Source organism: Diabrotica undecimpunctata, chromosome 2, assembly GCF_040954645.1.
Source record: "Diabrotica undecimpunctata isolate CICGRU chromosome 2, icDiaUnde3, whole genome shotgun sequence".
Classification (NCBI taxonomy): domain Eukaryota; kingdom Metazoa; phylum Arthropoda; class Insecta; order Coleoptera; family Chrysomelidae; genus Diabrotica; species Diabrotica undecimpunctata.
The window spans coordinates 29,958,251-29,979,782 of NC_092804.1; positions in this window are offsets into that span (position 1 = coordinate 29,958,251).

Genomic DNA, 21,532 nt, shown 5'->3' on the forward strand with positions numbered 1-21,532 from the left:
TGCACCTTCTAGTTTGAACGTTGCCAAATCTTTAGACAAAACAGTTAAACCTCATAATACTAATGTCTGCAAATCTACGGAGAAAGAAGACAATCGTGAAATCGAAAATAATCATGAAAAGTTACAGAAAAAAAAAGAAGGTAAGTGTAAGTCAACTACCGTCTCTACATCGATTCCTCAACCGTCCAATAAGAAAAATGATCTTATCACGGAACAAGAAAAAATTATGACGTCAATCGTTTCCCTGGGAGAAGGCAGCTCTTCAGACGGGAAGAAGTTCGTCATAGAAGCAGAAGACAGAGACAAGCTATTGTAGGCACAAGTACATATATCACAATAAAAGGTACTCCTAAATTCGTGGATCTCCACGTATATAGAATAGAACCAACTGCAACAGCTGCTTCTACTGTACAGCATCTAAAGCCTTATTTTCCAGAGGTCATTTGTGAGGGGATAAATTCACGTCATCCTGAATTATATGCATCCTTCAAAGAACGGATACACCGAGAAGGCAATGAATCCTGCAGTATGGCTTAAGAACTCTTGTGTAAATAGTTTTTTATACCTACGGGGGCAACCCCAAAATCAGGGGTAAGTTTTAATCAAAATGTAATGCTGTTAAATATTCGAAGCATAAATAGTGATAACATTTGTGATGTTATTTTAGAACTTTCTTCTCATAAGAGCATAAATATTATCTGTTTAACGGAATTACGTCAATAAGAGGAGGCGTAGGAATTTGGGTTCGAAAATGTCTTAATTTTAATAACAAACTCAACTCTAGGATAAAGCAATATTGTGTATGTTGTATAAACATTCTGAATTTTGTATTCTTTTTTTCAATGTGGTGATTTTAATGTAGATACCAGAAATATGACTAACGACCATGTTAATATACTCAATGTTTTACTAAATTTTAATATTAATTTTAATCATGTTAATTGGCCAACTAGGGTCACGGATACCAGCGTTTCAACATTAGATAATGTATTTGTAAATTTCTCAAACTCCGGTTTGTCATGTGTACTTGATAACACCGTATCAGATCACAGAACAGTTTTGGTGGAACTTGACTTTGAAACGGAATTGTCATACTTTGCCATACAAAAAAGACAATTTGGTGAGGACTCGATAAATCACTTTATCGTTAACCTCATTAACGAAAACTGGAATAGTGTTCATGGAATCTTAGACACTAATCTAGCATTTCAAGCTTTTATAAATAATACAATGTTGTTGTATCATTTTAAAGCTTTCCGTCAACAAGGAAAAAAATCAAAACAACTAAAAATAAATGGATTAATAGTGAAGTGCGAAAGTCGAGTTTTGAATTAAAAAATTTACAAGCATTATCAAGGGCAGTAACAATTCTTAGGGATTTTTATCAACAACAAAGGAAAAAACATAGAAAACTTTTGACCAAAAGAAGAAAAGATTATTACCAGAAAATCATTACTTCTTGTGATAATCCCAATAAAATCACGTAGAAAATTTTCAATGATTTTTCAAAAAGTGCTAATAACAATGCTAATACTTTAATGTATGATGACAATAATATAACTACAGATCCCCAAGAGGTAGCATGCACTTTTAACACATTTTTTAAAAATGCACCCATTGATATCGTGTTGAAAATTCCATGTAATACAGTAGACAAAGACAGTCAGTCAATTATTACAGATCATGAAAATTTCTTTCAGTTATACCCATTTACTGGGCAGGAACTGATCGAACTCCTGCAAAGTCAACTTAAAAACAAATCCTCTAGTGGTTTTGACGAGATATCTGCATTTTTGGTAAAAAAGGTTTTACCTTTTATAATCAATCCTTTAACTTATCTCACCAACTTGTCTTTTCGCAATGGGGATTTTCCTAATTACTTAAAGACAGGCAAAGTAGTTCCCATTTAAAAAAAAGGAGATCCAAAACTGGTCAGCAAGTATAGGCCTATAACAATTCCCAGTATATTTTCAAAGGTATTTGAGTATGGATATTTAAAGAGATTAAATGGTTATCTAAAAAAAGATAATATCATAACTATAAATCAACATGGATTTCAAGACAATAAATCTACTAATACGGTAGTCCATGCATTTTATGCTCATTTAACCAGTTTGATTGATGCAGGCGAATGTCCTATTGGAATATTTTGTGATCTTAGTAGGGCATTTGACTGTGTCAACCATGAAATATTATTTAAAAACCTAAAACAGATAGGTATTACAGGAAATCCTTTACAGTGGATTATGTCATTTCTAAACAATAGACAACAATATGTGAGCCTGTAGATGAGAATCGAGGATTGTGTGACCAGTTGTAGATCTAGTCTTGTTACCACAAACGTGGGTGTTCTCCAAGGATCTATAATAGGACCAATTCTCTTTGAAGTCTACATTAACGACATCGTAAAAGTGGACAGAGCGGTAAATTTCACTATTTATACGAATGATACGTCAATTATTCTATAGAACAAATCCAACGTAACATCAATGTAATGATTTTCTTTCATCTTTATATTCTTGGTTTTGCGATAACTCGTTGCATCTTAATGCAGAAAAAACGCAAGTTATACATTTTCACAATAAACAAAAATACCTGGAAAATCGTCAGTTTATTTTTAACAACATGCAACTAGCTACGGTGTCGTCAGGCAAGTTTTTGGGAATAACGATTGACGAAAGTTTTGATTGGAAGTTGGATTGTGGAGCGGTTGTTTCGAAGTTGAATTCTATTAAATATCTAATTAGAAATTTAAAATATGTTTTGACGGAAAATCAGCTAATTATGATATATTATGCACTCGTGGAATCCAGGCTATACGGGATATGTTTTTGGGGTATGTCTGGTTATGCAAATGGTATTTTCGTCAAACAAAAGAAAATATTGCGTTGTGTCGCTGATGTCTCCCGACTAACTAGTTGTAGAGAATATTTTAAAAAATATAAAATTTTAACATTGGCGTGTCTATACATTTTTGAATTATGTGTTTTTATTTTTAATAACTAACATCAGTTTAAAACGAGTGGTGATGTGCATAATTTAAATACTAGATATTGTAATAAACTTTGTATACCATTTTCAAAAGGTAACATTAAATTTAAATCGCCCAGGGTATACGGGCCACAGGTGTTTAATCATTTGCCCACAGCTGTAAAGTCCACCAGTTCAATAAATATATTTAAGAGGAATCTTAGGCAATTTTTATTTGAAAAAGTGTTTTATACAGTCGAAGAATTTTTTAGATCTTAGATATTAGCTGTATTTCAATTAACTTTTAAATTCATTTCATGTCTTGTTTAGTCTAGTTTAGTGTTTAGTTTTAAGCAATGTATATTTATGACTAATTCTATACAAACTATGTCTGTCAGAAAGAAAATAAAGAATTTGAATTTGAATTTTTGAATTTAAATACCCACGCAAGATATTGATTTACTCGTTCGGCTAAGGCGTTTTCAAAGATTTTTGCAAGGCTGGTAATAAGTGATATAGGACGATAATTTTGCACTAATTTTGTATAACCGTTTTAAATGAATATAGGTATAATTACAGCTTTTATAAAATGGTCAGGATATGTATCATGTTCAAATATTTTATTTATTAAAAAAGTAATGGGATTAAGAAAATAATTAGAAATTATCTTCAACAGATCGGCGGAAATGTTGTCAATGAACTTCTGAACTTCTAATTTCGTTACGGGTTTCAGGAAAAAATGCTAACATGTAGTTTTTGGAGGATCAGGAGAAGAGGATATTTTAATATTTTTAGCAAGCGTACACCCGACATTAGAAAAATAATCTTAGAAATATTGCTAATATTCTGACTATCAGTGATTACTTCATTATTTTGATTTAAAATGGAAATAATTTCACGTTTTGTGCTATTGTTATCCAATTTTTTAATAGTAGATATTCCACAGACGTTTATAACTATTTTTATATTTTGTTATTTCGGTGTAAAAATTTTTTTTTCCTCAATAATTAGGTTATTTAATTTATTTTTGTAAATTGTGTATTTTTTTTTAATGTTAGGTCATCTGGGTTGTTCATAAATTTTCTGTAAAGTTTATTTTTTTTTAATAACCGATTTTACTAAGCCGTCTGTCATCCAGATATTTCGCTTAACCTCAAATTTTTTTTTCTTTATTAGTTTGATATTTTTATTGATTAATGAAATGAGAGTGTCGTTAAAGTTATTTAGGAAATCATTAGGGTTATTCATAACAGAACAGTGATTCCAATTTTGAAAACAAAGATCTTTTTTTAAATCATCATAATTAATTATTTTCCTAAACTTAGTTTTGCATTCAATTTTATTTTTTTTTTGCAAAACAACAAATGTTGCTTTATGATCAGTCACGGAGAGATCCAGAACAGCTGATAAAGCAATATGATTGATAAAAAACTTACTTTTTACAAAAATGTGTATACACAACTGCGAGAATCGCCCTGAACTCTAGTATTTTTATTTATTATTGATCTTCTTCTTCTTCTTCTAATGGCGCTACAACCCTTTGTGAGTCTTGGCCCGCTTAACAATGTTCTTCCATTCTGCCCTGTCGGATACTTTCCTTCGCCACTGCCTGATGTTCATGGTTTTAAGATCCCTCTCTACGTCGTCTATCCATCTTTTACGGGGCCTTCCTCTTGTTCTGTTTCCTTGGGGCTTCCATCTCTGGACTACTTTTACAGCTCGATTATCTGGCATTCTTTCTAGGTGACCAAGCCAGTTTAGTCTTTGTGATTTTACAAATCTGACAATATCTGCGCTCTGCATTAGTTCATCCAGCTCGTGGTTCATTTTAATTCTCCACGAACTATAGCTGCATTGGGTTGGTCCAAATATCTTCCTTAGTATTTTGCGCTCAAATATTCTCAGTTGATTTTCATCAGTGGTTGAGAGGGTCCACGTTTCACATCCATATGTGACCACTGGTCTAATTACTGTTTTGTAGATTATTAGCTTACACTCACGATTCAGTAACTTACTTTTCATTAAGTCTTTGTATGCATAAAAGCACTTATTACCGCTAAGAATCCGTGCTTGTATTTCTTGACTGATGTTGTTGTTGTCATTTATTATTGAGCCTAGGTAGGGAAAAGTGGAGGCATATTTGTAGGTATGGTTGTCTACCTTCAGATTCTCATGTTCATTCGATTTTATGCACTCCATATATTTTGTTTTGCTTTCATTTATATATAGACCAAACGTAGCAGCTTCTCGTTTCAGTTCTATAACTTTTTCGCTCAATACCCTTTTGTTGCGGCTTATTATGGCAACATCATCCGCATATGCGCATATTTGCATAGATCTTGTATTAATACAGCCGTTTACATCCAGTTTTCTAATAACAGCTTCTAAAGTTAGATTAAAAAGTGTTGTTGATAAGGCATCCCCTTGTCTAACTCCATTTTCAATATCAAAGGCCTGCGTCATATCTCATATCATATTTATTATTGATAATATAGTTAAATACCCAGAAGACTATGGTGCCATATTTTTGATATTAATATTAATATCACCCAATAAAACATGATATTTACAAACAGAATTTTTAGTGATCTCTAAATATTTATCTAGACCATTACAATGAATTCAAACACTTCATATGTCTATTAAAATTTCTTAAAGTATTTTACTTAGTATCTTAATGTTTCACAAGCTAACAGTGGCTTTAAAATGTATTTCTCTAATTTTGCTGAGCGCTGTAGTTTTGCCGAATGGTAAAATGTCACCAATTAGAGCATAAACCTAGCATATAATGGCTTTAAAATTAAGGAATTAAACGTTTACAAATATCTCAATATATCATTTACATCTAGCACATATAACAGTCAATTTTAAACCAAATAAATACTGTCCAAAAGATAATATTGTATGGAAAAAGCATAGGCATCCAATTTGAGCCATATACCAAGAGCCAATTATAGCCACTGAAACATAAAAACAATTTTTGTTATATTCGTGTACCCGATACTAATATTAATACACATGTTCAACATTTTTATTAGCCCAATTAATAATATTCAAGCTTCAGACAGATACTGTCCCGCAAATCCTAACAATTGCGTTAAAAGGCAATAAAAGCTAAATTAATTTTATAACTGAAATAATTAATAACGTCTCGGCGCAGTTATCATTAGAAGAAAATGATTAAACAACGTTGTTAGTCAAATGGCATGCGGCATCTCTGTAAAACAATAAAAACTAATTACTTTTCACTTATCACTCATTCATCTGTCGGTGTTCTATAGTGAGCGGCGAAAAGAGAAAGAGGGGGACTGTGGCGAATAAAGCATTTCACAGTTAAACCATTTCCTATTCATTATTATTCATTTCGTTCGCATTTTCTTGTTCGGGACTCATTCATCTTGACTACAGGACCGGAGTTACTTATGAATGTATTTTGTTAACTAAAAAACATTTTAAATGAACTATAAAATTTGAAGCCTGACACTAGGTTGAGTTTATTTGAGAACTTTTTCGAACAAGCTTTTAATTACTCGCTAAATTATCAAGACAGAGCTTGCTTTGAAAACGGGAAATGCAAGAACAAAATGAGGCTAATTTTTAATTATTCGATATAAATGTAACTTCGCGATTTTTACGACGACTTCTTGAAGATCTGCCCAATTTGGTATCCTAGTGACTATGAATTTAAACACTATTCTATCTGTTGCACAGAAATGCAAGATGCAAGTAGAGTTTGAATTATTTTCAAAGGTGTGGTGAAATTCAACAAATCTGTTGCTTGCACCAGAAAAATTTGTACCACTGTTACTCAATATAATATCAGGATTACACCTACGTGAACAGGACCACCTATACTAGTGGCAGAAATAAGAGCAGCCATAATATCACTAAAAGAAGGTAGAGCTCCAGGACCAGACGGAGTACAATCTGAATTTCTTAAACTTCTTGATGATGAATCTTTAAGAGTACTATGTAAAATCTTCAATAATATCTATGACACAGGCAATATCCCAAAAGATTGGCTACTTTCAGAATTTATTACCTTACCAAAGAAACAGGGAGCAAAAAAGTGCGGAGAATATAGGCTAATAAGTCTAATGAGCCATACATTAAAACTTTATCTTAAAATTATACATCGTAGAATATACAAGCTATGCGAAGAGAGAATACAAGACACACAGTTTGGATTCATGAAAGGCGTAGGTACAAGAGATGCACTGTTTAGTCTACAAGTATTATTTCAAAGATGCAGAGATATGACTTGCGATATTTACACCTGCTTTGTGGACTACCAAAAAGCATTTGATACAGTTCAACACCAAAAAATGATGGATATTCTAACAAAAGCCCAAATGGATGATAAAGATCGGCGTATAATACAAAATTTATACTGGAACCAATCAGCCACAATAAGAACGAATTTTGGAGGCGAACCAACGGAAATGATCCAGATTCTACGAGGCGTTAGACAAGGTTGTATACTTTCACCTATATTATTTAATCTATATTCAGAGGAAATATTTAGTGAAGCCTTGGAAAAATGCGAACATGGAATACTTCTAAATGGAGAACGCCTAAACAACATCCGTTATGCAGACGACACCGTTATTTTTGCAGACAGTTTGAACAGTTTACAGCAACTAATAAACAAAGTAAATGAAGTAAGTGAAAGATTTGGACTTCAAGTAAATATAACAAAAACTAAATTTATGATCATCAGCAAAAATAAAGTTAGAGACGCTCAACTACTTATCAATAATACACCAGTGGACCGAGTAAAACAGTATAACTATCTTGGAACAACAGTAAATGAACAATGGGATCACTCACAGGAAATAAAATGTAGAATAGAGAAGGCTAGGAGTGCATTCAATAACATGGCCAAACTCTTTAAAAGCCACAATCTTAATCTGGAGATAAAAGTAAGGCTCCTACGATGTTATATCTTCTCAATATTGTATTACGGAGTTGAATCCTGGACACTAACTAAAGCAATGGAGAAAAAACTTGAAGCCTTCGAGATGTGGCTATACAGGCGAATTCTAAGGATATCATGGACAGACAAGATAACCAATGAGACCGTATTACGAAGAGTGGGCAAAGAAAGAGAGGTGATGTATACCATTAAAAGGAGAAAGTTGGAATATCTCGGACATATAATGAGAAACAGCACTAAATACAGATTACTGAAGGTAATCCTACAGGGTAAAGTATTCGGAAAGCGAGGAATTGGGAGAAGGAGAATATCATGGTTGAAGAACCTGAGGAAATGGTTCTCCACAACAACAACGAATCTATTTAAAGCATCAGTCAATAAAATAATTATAGCCAGAATGATTGCCAATATTCGGAACGAATAGGCACTGAAAGAAGAAGACACCTACGTGCTATTAACCTTTTTAATGCCATTATACAGGAATCGGTTGACAAATTAATAACAACTTTGCTATTATGTTATAGTTTTTGTCATCATACATACAAACACGGCGATACAAATATGTTGGACTCTTCCGTCTATTGTAACGATATTGTTTAAGCCATTTACAACAAAAGGATCGGTATACTTATCTGAAATTAGCATTTGGTTATAGAAATAAACTTATAAATAGGTAAATATTTAATGACTATTTTGTGAGAATTTCAAACACCGTCGATACCCTCTATATAACTTGTTCGTGATTAGGTCTCTTCTAGTCTACCATGTGGTGCCCAGTCTAGTATCTGCTTTGGTAATCGTTCTTCTCTCATTTTGTGAACAAGACCGTACCACTTCAGTTGTTTGTATTTTATGTAGTGAATCATTGTCTTTTCAATGTTGACAAATCTGCGGATATCTTCATTGGTAATTATTTTTTGACGTGATCATCCAGGTGACCTCCTCCAGAAGTCCATTTTGGTAGCTGGATGTGTTCTCTTTATTTTGATTTTTACTGGCCAAACTTTGGAGCCACATGTGATTGTGATAATAGTTTGTCAGATAAGTGTTAGTATTATATTTGTAAATATCAAATAATGACAATAAAAATTGTTTCTTGTGATTGCAATAAAAAACTTACTAGAAGCGATGAATGCGAAATAGTGTTTATTGAAATAATTAGAATTTTTTATATATATATTTAGGGATTCTACAGTATTCACTGCCTTCCCTCGCTCAACCGTTTCCATCTCTCTCTGTTGTTCCATTCTCCATCGTTTAGTCCTCTCTTACTCATGGCGTCGTCTACTTCGTTCCTCCAGGATTTTCGGGGTCGTTCTCTTTTCCTCCTTCCTATGGGGCTCCATTCGGTTATTCTTTTTATCCATCTGCTGTCGCTAGCTCTTCTTACATGTCCATACCACTTTAGTCTTTTTTGTTCTATATATGTTAGTATGTCTGTTTCTATTGATGTTCTTTGCTTTATTTCGTCATTACTTCTCCTATCCATTCTTGTTACTCTGCAGCATCTTCGCAGGCATTCCATCTCTGTTGCTATTATCTTACTGCTGTTTTTCTTGTTTATGATCCAATTTTCGGCCCCAATACTTCGCACTAATGTTTTATAAATCTGCGTTTTTGTCTCCATATTTAGGTGTCTATCCCACCATACTGAGTTAAGTTGTCGGATTGCTGTTCTTGTTTGTCCTAATCTTTGTGTAATTTCTTCCTCTGTTGTTGCCTTTTTAATATTGCATAAAAACTTTTTAATAAGTTTATATTTTTTAATATATTTTTAAATATATTTTTTAATATTGCAATAAAAACTTTTTAATGAGTTTATATTTATTTCAATAATTTTAAATTTGAAGTTGATATATTGTAAGATGACAAAAGATAAATCATTTCATGAAACAGATAGGTTGATAATCTCTTTCTTTGCGTTCAGATTAATAAGAAAAATGTACTAAAAAAAGCTTATGTAACAACTGTAGAGTGTATTAGTGTACTTCGAGTAAAATTTTTTGAAGTGATAGATACCATTTCTTATTTTTATATTGGGCCTTATATCTGTTATTTCCCTATCTTAAGACTGTAGTCGTATTTAGATGTTGACTGCCGGCTATCTCACTATCTTTAAAAGGTCTTTCTTGGAAAAACCTTCGTCAATTTACAATAATTATATTTATTTAGTTTGTCTAGAGTCTTCTTCTAACATGATTATTAACGTCTTTTGATTTATTGCTTTGAAATACTTTACTCATATCTGTTAATTCTCCTCTGTTTATTAAATTTTTTTATCCTGTTCTATTATTCTTACTGTTTATGTGACCTCCTCCACTTAGGTGGCTTATAATTTTATATAATTTACTCAGATTGTTTATTTTTGCTGCTTTTCCAAATCTAACTGCCAAGCGATATATATGGAGTCGTTTATCTTTTCTAGCACTTATTTTTATTTCTTTATCTTTCTTCTTTTTGCAGTGCATGTTCACGAATTTTGGCTACCAACATGAATATTCTAACTATATTAGGTGCTGCTCTAAAAAGTTCTGTAGTCGTTAAGTTGTACCAATCTCAGACATTGATATCTTACACTTTCGTGGACCTATCTTACCGTGCACCTTACCCTACAAAATGTTTTGGAGAAGGCTGTACCAATGTTGCGCATTACGTGGTCCATATATTTTAGGTTGCAACGTTTTATAACTATTTTTATTCCCGGTCCTTTTTTATTCTTTGCAATATCGCATTATTAATACTTCTGTACATCTAAGAGATTCTGAACGAGCGTGGTATCAACATAAATGTAGAGAAGCTCAGTCATTTGAGATTTGCAGATGACATCGTCCTTATAGCCGATCGTATGGATGATGCAAAAATAATCTTTGAAAAATTATACCACGCTTCCTTGGAGGTCGGACTAAAGATAAATATGAACAAGACGCAAGTAATGACTAATCTAGTGCTAAATCTAAATATTGCTGTTGACGAAAGAAATGTTGTGCAGACTACATCGTATAAGTACCTAGGACATGAAATTCGGTTGGGCAGAGATAACCAGACATGTGAGCTCCTACGTCGCATAGGATTAGCCTGTGCAGCGTTTGGTAAATTAAACTATGTATTTAAATTGGATCTACCCATATGCCTCAAAAGGAAAATCTTTGACCAATGTGTGTTACCTGTACTCACTTATGGGGCGGAAATATTAACACTCATAAAAAAGGTAGTTAATAAGATTCGCGTGACTCAGATGGCTATGGAGCTTCAGATGTTGGGTGTCTCTCTGAGAGAACGAATCCCAAACGAAGAAATACGTCACAGAACAAAAACAACAGACGCTACCGAAAAAATCGCGTCGTTAAAATGGAATTGGACAGGACACGTCGCCAGATTATCAGACAATTGATGGACAAAACATATTGTAGAGTGGAGACCAAGGCAAGAAGCAATAAGGAGCAGAGAACGCTCACCAACTAGATAAACTGACGACCTGAACCTTGTAAGCAATAACGATGCAAGCCGAGCAAGAAAGAGCTGAGGAAGACCTATGTCCAGCAGTGGACGCATATAGGTTGATGATGATGATGATGGCGAAGAGATTATTAACATGCGTCTGTTTTCACCACATTTCAAATGTTTCAAGGTACTTTATAGATGTAAGTAACAACTGAATAGAGCGGCACAAGACAGACGGAGTTGAAAACACCAATAAGAGGCCTTTATTCTTTTTGGACTTTTAAGACTGGATGCTAAATGAGTGTTGTCTTTGCAACGACTATCTTTTTCTTTATCAGCTTCTCATCTTTTTACTACACTCAATTGTTTTACTATTAATATCTAGTTTCTATACCTTATTTTGACATTCGATTATTTGCTTTTTACGTTTTCCCATCGTTTCTGTTTTCTTTTCAAATCAATATTTCATTTTCTGTTAGTTCCGGCTCTATAAATATATCTTCTTCTTTTAGTCTCCTTTTCACTTTTAATATTGTCATTTCATAATCGAAATTGTGTCAGTAGTTAGTATATTATCATATTTCCATTAAATTTTTTAATTTTTCTTTATCTTTAACGGCTGTAGTTATATCATTAATTTATCAGGTTGTCTTTTCCGTTTTGTTTTTGTGTTTTGGATAATATCTGTTAGTTTTTTTTCCTTGGACTAATATATTTATCGTCCATATTTCCTCTTTTATTTTCTACAAGTCATGATTTGTTTGTCTGATTTCAAATCTTTTACCTTGTTTCTAGTTTTCTGTATATGGTCTCTTATTTATGCTTTAATGTCCGTCACGACATTATTCTGCTTTAATCTCCGTCTTTACTAAAAACATTTTCAGTTATGCGAGCGTATTCTTTGTTTCTTCCGTTGTTAATTTATTACTAAACTAAAAAAATATTAATCCATATCAATTTTAATAAAATAATAAAACCTTAATAATAAAACGCTAAAATCACAGCGCTGCTCATCTTAAATCCAACCCTGTCCTGTCTTCTGTTTTCTTAGCTAGGGCTCCCTCTCATTTATATCCCATTCTTTGTAAACATAACTGCGCTGGCTGTACTCTCCTTTCAACTTCATGCTTGGCTTGATGTTAATCGAATGTTAGAAAGTTTAGATTTAGTTTTCAACAACAACTCATCAATTTCCATTTTTTACGCGGGGCGTTTAAAACAACAACGCGCCAATCGTCGGCCGAGTCTGTAGCGATCAACGGGAACCAAAGGGAAAATACTTGAAGGCTTGTCGCTGAATATTTGTCATTAAACATTTAAACGTGTCTTTGGATGTGTCACTCGAGGTGTTAATAAGATGTGGTTGAGGGTAAGACAAGTCATAATATGATCATTAAGAGTAAGTGATAATATTTTCGTTGGCTTTGGATCAGTTCCAGCTGTCAAAGAAAAAAAATGTACTAAACTAGATGTGTTAAACTTAAATCAGAAAATTATGCATATCATGGTGTCAATGTAATTTCAATTTTAATAGAAATTACGTCCGAGTTTTGACGTTGATTTTTTTAATGTTTTAGTACTATTAATCAAGTTTTTTGTCAAAACGCGACACATCAGATACCCTCCTGTGCATTTAAAGATCTGAAGTAGAATTATTAATAATAGAAACTTCAGATTAGACAAGTGCTGTGTTCGAATTATAGGAAAGGTTTAGCACATAGGATTCGATATGTATAATGGCTAAAACTTCAAATAATAGGTGAAAATGATATGTATGTAAAAATATCTCACAGTAAAACAAACAAAATCAAAAAATTGATCGAATATTCTGCATATCTCTTGGTCTCTGATAGGAATAAACCACAACTTTAATTAAGGATTGGTCGTCGCGATTTCCAACTTGGGAATCGCTCTCAAATAGTTCTGTTACTTTGTTATTTAAACATAAAAAAAATCCTGTAATAGTTTTATTCTATGTACCTGTTTATAACAAAAATGCAAAAACATATTGTATATTTTGAAGTAAATTACTTTAAGATGATATTGTTAGTATTTTTGAAGTATATTCCCGTTGTAAATCATGACGAGAGACTAAAAATTACCAGAAAAAAATGGCTAATTGAAAGGACTCCCTTATTTTAGTGAATTATTTTTGTTATTATGGATTTACTTTCAAAGTTTTTAATTAGCAGTTGACCAATGTTATAAAATAGGGTTTTGTTTAAAAACATTGAAAGCTAAAAGTGTAGTAAAGTGTAAATTATTGACAATAATTATTTGTTGTTGATATTTTTGGTCATTAACTGTAAGTAATTTAATTTATTTAATTACATCGAGTTATTATCAATGATTTCGTATTGGTGCGAGGACCGTACTTAGGTTCCGTAGATCAACATGAACCAAGCTTCATCATCAAATGTTTTTACACAACAAGAAATCCCCAAAAATGATACTACTGCACAAAAGTTATATTCAACAGTTTTAAATGAACCTACCAACATATTTCCTTCCAAAAAACAAGCAATTGTAGTAAATACAGTTCCAAATTCAAAAATCGAGGATTACCTGAATGCTGTAGCCAACTTAGTTGACCCCAAAAATATACTTGCAATATCCAGAATTGTTAATGATCGCATATGCATCTACTTTACTTCGGAAAATATTGTTCAAAAATTTTTGGAAACAGACAATGGGATAATAATAGTAAACCAACATCGTATCCAAGCTAGAAAACTAATTACTCCAAACGAAAAACTAATTATTTCTAATGTATCTCCTTCTATACCACATAACGTAATAGAAAATGAACTCAAAAAGATAGGAATCTATCAAATAACACCAATAGATTTTTTACGGATCGGAACATCAAATCCTAGTTTTAGACATATCATTAGTTTTCGACGTTTTACTTATATAGCCCCTACAAATCTTGAAAATATCCCCGATTCAATACTAATTAACCATGATCAATCGAACTATCGAATATTTCTCTCACTAGAAAAACAAACGTGCTTTATTTGTAAACAAACTGATCATTTAGCATCTCGATGCCCAAATCATAATAATCAATCCACCGATGACAATACAACACACATTTCTCAATCACACTGTGACCAGACTGTTAGTTCACAACAAAATACAGCTCAAACTACAGTACATTCTCCCGTACTTACCAAACAAATCCGTAATCCACAACCTACTGAAACCATCACTTCACCTACACCAAAAAACTCTACCTCTTTCGATAACTCCCAAACAATGGAAACGGTACCGGGTAAAATAAATGAAACTAAAATAGAAACTCAAACAAATGTACAAACACCTAAAAGTAATGCTTCTGAACCTGGTAAAATAAATAAAACTATAAATGAAACTCAAACAGAAGCTCAAACACCTAAAAGAAACGCTTCTGATATAACAAATTCTCCTGAACCGGAGGGTGGAAATCCTTTTAAAGAACCCAATAAAAAACACAAAAGAACAAAAACAGACGTCCAAACCCACCATAACTTAGCTGAAGATCTTACTAACTGTACAGTTGATTTTTTCCAAAATAAGTCAAACAGTAGCTGTTTAAGCCAAGAAGAGATAATCGATTTACTTGAAAACACCCATGGAGCTGCAGATCCGCTTAGTATTGCTAAAACATACACGGAAGATATCGAAGGATTAATAGATCTCCTAAAAAAACTTCACCCAGTGCTATCACAAAGATACTTGAAAACACGATGTACAAGACTAAGGAAGAAACTTTGTAAACTACAGGATGACTATTCCTCTACAGATTGCAGTGATACACCTATTAATTAAAAATTCAAGTCCATAATTCAGTGGAATCTGAACGGGTTTTACACCCGTCTAGAAGAATTTAAATTACTAATGTCCAAATTCATACCGTCCATAATATGTCTACAAGAGACACACTTTAAACAGCAGAAATTTTACAAACTAAAAAACTACACACCATATATTAAAAATAGACTTAATGCAAACCAGGCTAGTGGAGGGACAGCTATTTATATACATAACCAATATGATTCAGAAATAATTGATTTAAATACACAATTAGAGGCTACAGCAATAACTTTGAAAGGACCTCAAAAAATAAACATCTGCAATATATACATTCCTCCTGGTACTGATCCTTCAGCTCGCGAACTATTAGACCTTTTTAATCAAATTCCTCAACCACGAATTATTTTAGGTGACTTCAATTCACATCATGTTCTATGGGGATCAAATAAATCCGATAGTTTAGGGCGTAAAATCGAACAAATTATAACTAAACTTAATCTCAACTTACTTAATGATGGTAGTTTTACAAGATTTAATGTCTCTACAGGTGGTGGTTCAGCAATTGATTTAACTTTATGTGACCCAGTTTTACAACCTGGACTGTCTTGGCAAGTCACATCTCATCTACATGGAAGTGACCACTTCCCAATATTAATAACGAATAACAATACAACTCCCTCTTCCGCTCCGTCTAATAAATGGCATCTAAAGAATGCCGACTGGTCTTTATATTCTTCTTTAATATCTCGATCTATATCAGAGCTAAGTCCTCCTAGTGATGACCGTGCAAATATTAATTCTGTAGTTTCCAATTTTATTCAGCTTATAACAACAGCTGCAGAATTGTCCGTAGGTTTTATAAATTTTCCAAAAAAACATCCTCCAGTCCCTTGGTGGAACCAGGAATGTAAGATGGCAATCAGAGAGTCAAAAAGAACTTTTTACAAATTTAAAAAATTCCACACTCCAAAACCAACTCGAATTTAAGCAAAAGCGAGCCTACTGTAGATATATATTGAAGAAAAGCAGAAAAGAAGCATGGAAAGCGTATGTCTCGTCCTTAAATACATCTACTCCTATTTCCGAAGTTTGGCAAATGATTAATAAAATGAATGGAAAAAAATCCTTCAATACAATCCATTATCTAGAACATAACAATCTTACTTGCTCGACGAAAGAACAAATAACTGCTATACTTGCTGATACGTATCAAAGACACTCCAGCAATGACATTATTTCTACAAATTCCATAATACACAAACAAAATTTAGAGAACACTTATATAGATTTAGAAGATCATACTAATTCTCCTCTTAACGACGAACTCTCAATGGACGAGTTACTATATTCATTAAACTGTACAAAAGATACCAGTCCTGGACCTGATAATATTCCAGTTGCCTTTTTAAAATCATTACCCGAAGAAGGTAAACAATACCTTCTAAAAATTTACAATTTTATCTGGACAAAAAATGTGTTTCCTGATAGTTGGCACCAGTCAATTATTATTCCAGTCCTTAAGCAGGGAAGAAGAAAATCAGACCCGGAGTCTTATCGACCGATCTCGCTAACATGTTCGATATGTAAAATTCTGGAAAAAATAGTAAGCAATAGACTACTGTGGTATCTAGAAGACAAACAACTTCTTACCCCTATTCAAAGTGGTTTCAGGAAATCAAGGTCTACTTTAGATAATCTAGTTGATATAGAATCCGAAATTCACGAAGCATTTGGATGCAATCAAGAGTGTTTAGCAGTTTTCTTTGACATAACCCATGCGTATGATACAATTTGGAGAGCCGACATATTACAAAACTTATCCAGATGGTCAATCAAAGGTAACATCCTTAAGTTTATAAAAAATTTTCTAATATTTCGTGAGTTTAAAGTTCGTGTAGATAATGTTTGCTCAGAGCCAACAACACAAATTAATGGTATCCCACAAGGATCTACACTAAGCGTAGTATTGTTCCTTATTGCGATTAATGATATCTCTAAATCCTTTAGTTCATTAGTAAAAGCACGCTTATATGCTGATGATCTCGTCATATTTTCTCGAGGGAAAAATGTTCTAACACTTACCAGATATATACAAGCCGCTATCAATCAACTAGAAAATTGGTCAGAGAGATGTGGTCTACAGATATCTCCAAACAAAACAAAAGCAATTTTCTTCAGCAAGAGCCCAAAAAACAATATACTACCACCTAATCTCACCTTATACTCGTTACCTATTACTTATGTTGAATCAACTACCTTCCTAGGAATGAAACTAGATCAGAGGTTAATCTGGAAAGATCATATTTTTCATCTTCGACAAACAACTCAAAATGGTCTAAATTTATTGAAAAGCATATCTCACAAGCAATGGGGAGCTGATTTCCAAACACTCATAACTGTCTACAGAACTCTAATTCGTTCTAAACTAGATTATGGCGCAGTTGCTTATAATTCAGCCAAAGCATCAATACTTAAATTACTAGACCCAATACACAACACAGGAATAAGAATAGCACTGGGAGCTCATCATACTAGCCCAATTGAAAGTTTATATTGTGAATCAGGTGAACCTTCCCTTCAACTAAGAAGAAACTACCTCAGCCTTGTGTATGCTGCTAAATTGTCAGCTAATCCACATATACCGACATTTAAAAACACGTTTGCTGACAGATTCACATCGACATTTAACACCTCACAAAGATTAAGTCCCCCGTTTTATATTCGGATCCATAAATTACAAAATAGTTTAAACATACATTTTCCTGAGACATTCAATGTAACTAACCTTAATCATCAACCTCCTTGGAGAATACAGCTGCCTATTTGTGATACAAGTCTTACTATCAATAACAAATATGACACACCACGTAGTATATTTAAAAAGAAAGCAGCAGAGAAATTAAACTGCTCTCATAACTCCCTCATTTTTACAGACGCGTCTAAATCCGACAATGGGGTAGGGGCTTCTTTTACAACTTTACACCAAGACTACTCCTTCTCACTTTCCCTACAATCAACCATATTTTCCGCAGAACTTCTTGCTATTTTGCAAGCAATAACATTTGTAAATAATAAAAACATACAAAACTCTTTGATAGTAACTGACTCTTTAAGTGCTCTCAGCTCTATGAAACAGTTATACACAAACCATCCCATTCTATTGCTTATAAAGTCAGAACTAATGAGATGTCAAGAAAACGACCGATTTGTTAAATTCCTTTGGGTTCCGTCACACTGTGGTATAACTGGAAACGAAAAAGCTGATCAGTTGGCCAGGGAAGCAGCAGAAAATCCACAATCAACATCATTCACTAAATGCGTTTATAGCGACCTGAAGCAATATTTTAGAAACAAAATAAGCGAGGAATGGCAACTACACTGGAACAATTCTGAGACATCCATGAAAAACATTAAGCAAGAGGTAGCTGTATACAAACTCCCATTCAAGCGACGAGACCAAGTATGCATCTCTAGATTACGTATAGGCCATACGAAGTTAACACACGATTACCTTCTAAGTAAAGAACAAATTCCCATGTGCTACAGTTGTGATTGTGTAACTACAGTGGACCATGTGCTAGTGGACTGCCCTTTGTACACCCTAGAACGACTTCAAGCTGGATTACCCACTTCATCCAAAGAGTGCTTAAACGGCTTCAATAATGACAAAACTATAAACTTTTTACAAAATGCAAGACTAGTTTACAAAATATAGTTATTAACATTTATGTAATTTATTGTACCATGCTAATAACCCCTAGTGGTTGAAGCAATTTTGTAAATAAAAAAAAAAAAAAATGTTATAAAATACTAGAAGACAAACATGATATGTTCAATATGTTTAAAAAGTTATAGAAATAACCGGCCTGTATCATAATAGAACACCTCATACGCTATTTAACTTAACAGAAAAAATAATAATAGATAAAGCAGACATTCAAGTAACTTGAAATATGTAGATAAATAAACTATATAAGGATAATAAACGAGAAAAACGACAGGTATTAGATAAAGGCGAAGGACCAGAAATACCATAGTCAGAAGTAGTACACATTGCCAAATTAGCAAAGACCAAGAAAGCTTTTGTCCTTCACAATATTCTGGCAGATATGTTAAAACTTACCTAACCTCAAAAAAGAAAACAGTGAAATATTAGTGATGCTTTTAATCATGTTTACTTATTTGGAGAAAACCCAGAGGATTGGACGTAAAAAAATAACGTCCGAATGACTGTAGCGACTGTAGACGAATGAGCTTTATGAGCCATATCTTGAAGATATTACTACGTTACATCCACAGTAGAATAAAAGATTAGTGTGAAGAAGATAAAGACAAAACACAATTTGATTTTAGAAACTGGTTGTTAACTCAAGAAGTACTATTTGCACTAGATGGGTTGCTACAGAAATATCAACATCATCGCAAGTATGTCTTTGTTAGTTTTTATTGATTATTAAAAAGCATTCGATCAAGTGCAGCATAAGTTATTTAAAATATAATAAGATTATTAAATTGGTAGTTGTGACGTGATCAAAAAATAAACACCAAAAAAAGCACAGATTATGAAAATACGCACGTAACCACAAATCCCACCACCACTTGTTATAGAAAACGACATCATAGAAGCAGTCAACGAATGTGTATATCTAGGAGCCCTCCTTAACACTGAAAATAAGACTATTGCTGAGATAAACCACAGAATTTGCACTTTACACGTCCAAGAGATGCTATTTTGAATTCAATATCCTCCTTACATCCACAATTCTATCGAAAAATACAAAAATAAAACTCTACAAAACAGTAATACGCCCAGTCCTAGCATATGGGTTAGAGACCTGGACTCTAATAAAAAGTAATGAAAACATGTTAGAATATTTCGAAATAAAAGTACTAAGGCGCATCTATGGAATAATGAAAGACAATGGAATGTGGAGAAGACGATACAACTTTAAACTTTACAGAATATACCAGGAAGCAGATATCGTAAAACATATTAAGATAGGACGTCTGCGGTGGATAGGGCATATAATGTGGATAGAACAAAATGACCGAGCTATAAAAACGCTCCTTGATAGATCCATTGGTGAGAGAAGAAGAGAAAGACACAGAATAAGGTTCTTTGATAACATCGATGAAGACAAGAGAAATATGGAAATACGTACTTGGCGGAGAAAGGCGATAGATAGGGACGACTGGAGAGAAATTCTTGAGAAGGCTATGACCCACGCAGGGTTGTAAAGCCACAATGATGATGATGCTGACGTGATCAAAGAAATATTAAATTATAATCAAACTGCATTCATTTGCAAGAATGGAGAGTAAATAGAGAAATGCATGATCCTAAAAGAAGTCAGACAAGGTTACATACTGTCCCCACTCTTGTTTAATCTATATTCTAATATAATCTTTAAAAAACATACATAACTTGGAATATGGTGTAAGAGATATTGGAAAACTTATAAATACAATCGGATACGCAAATGATACGCGTTATATTGAGTGATGACTTATATGGACTGCAAGTCCTCTTAAGCTATAGATCTATATTGGGACGAGAAATGGGACTAAATATTATCTGCTCTAAAACAAAATTTACGGTATTTTATCAAGATATTTTATTAAGATACAAAGTTATAAGTCAATGGAGCTAATAACAAAAAGTAAATTTAGAATATCTTAGTTGCTATATTACGGAACAAGGAGATACAGATAAGAGGATAAAATTTAGAATTGAGAAAAGTTTAAAAATAAGATCACTTTTCTGTAACGATAACTTGTAACTCCAACTTCGGAAGAAATATGAACATCATATGAATATGATAATGTGATGAAATGTTACGTATGGTCATCCATAGACATATAGGTGTCAAAGCATAGATCTTAAAAATGACCACTATAAATCGTTAGAGGCTTCGGCCTCCGATTTCCTTTAATTAAGAGCTGTCAATTTGGTCATGTAATCTTTTATCAAGTGTCCTTTGGTAGTGATCTGAGTTTATTTTTAGATTGTTAATATTTATACCGGTTACTGTTGGTTTTTTGATTAATTTTATTCTTTGTAGTTTTAGATCTAGAGCAATTTTTGCTCTGACTATTCTATGGCCACTGCCTGTTTAAAAATTATTTATTACACCGACATCTTTTATTGTAGCAATATTGTTGGTTAGAATGACGTTAAATTCGTTCTTAATGGGTCTATTTGTTGCTAACCAAGTCTATTTTCTGTTCGATTTTTTCTTAAAGAATGTATTTGCAATTGACATGTTTTGCTAGTATGCAAACTGAATCAGTCTTTCTCCCCTTTTATTTCTCTCACCGACTCCATACTTTCCCACGACTTTTTTCTTGTCGTTTCTCTTTCCCACTTTGGCATTAAAGTCACCAATTAAA